The following is a 1,207-nucleotide window of genomic DNA, read 5'->3' as shown; positions in this document are numbered from 1 at the left end:
AGGCATTACATTTGTGTATCACTGTGTCCTTATGTATCTGATACTGTGAGATCAACAAAGCCTGGAGAAAGTGCTGGAGACACCTTCCTTATAGTCTAGTTCTTAGAAAACTCTCAATATTCAAAAGGCATTACATTTATTCTTTAAAACATTTTAAATAAGAAATGACTCCATTAAACAATCCACAAAGAAAGCCATCTCTCTTAAAGCTTTCCATGTTCATAAAACTCCCCAAATGTGTAGTTTTTATTTGGTAATTTAATTTCTGCTGCAGATGTCTATCCAATTTATTTGTGATTTATCACCGATTTTAATTTATAGTGAAAGTACTGGGCCAGATTTGTAAAGAGATAATATTTTTCTCCTCATTTCATTCTGGATTCAATGAATAATTGGTCTTTCCCATTATTATTAATTTATCTTTGCACACTAATGCTTTTGAACAATGATGAGTTTCACAAAATTCTTCTCCAGCTGTCACCTGGAAACTTTTTGTGCCAATGTTATTTTAGATTTATGCTAATAAAAATTTATTCCAGTTTTAAGACTTTAAATCCTCCTACATTTACTTGCCAAATACACCATGTGAGTTCTTGAACAAGTTGCCTACTTGCATCAGTCTGTTTTCATGCTGCTGATAAAGACATACCTGAGACTGGGGGATTTACAAAAGAAATAGTTTTATTGGACTTACAGTTTCACATGGCTGGGGAGGCCTCACAATCATGGTGGAAGGCAAGGAGGAGCAAGTCACATCTTACATAGATGGCAGCAGGCAAAATGAGAGCTTGTGCAGAAAAACTCCCGTTTTTAAAACTATCAGATCTCATGTGACCCATTCACTATCACAAGGACAGCACAGGAGAGACCTGCCCTCATGATTCAATCATCTCTCACGGTTCCTTCCCACAACATGTGGGAATTATGGAAGCTCCAAGGTGAGATTTGTGTGGGGACACAGGGCTAAACCATATTATTCTGCCCCGGCCCCTCTAAAATCTCATATCTGCACATTTCAAAACCAATTATGCCTTCCCGACAGTCCCCGAAAGTCTCAACTCATTTCAGGATTAACTCAAAAGTCCACAGCCAAAGTCTCATCTGAGACAATGCAAGTCCCTTCCTCCTATGATCCTGTAAAATCAAAAGCAAGTTAGTTCCTTCCTAGATACAATGGGGATACAGGCATTGGGTAAATACAGCCATT

Source organism: Pan troglodytes, chromosome 11, assembly GCF_028858775.2.
Source record: "Pan troglodytes isolate AG18354 chromosome 11, NHGRI_mPanTro3-v2.0_pri, whole genome shotgun sequence".
Classification (NCBI taxonomy): Eukaryota; Metazoa; Chordata; class Mammalia; order Primates; family Hominidae; genus Pan; species Pan troglodytes.
The sequence above is the reverse complement of the archived record's forward strand: the minus strand, read 5'-3'. Positions refer to the sequence as shown.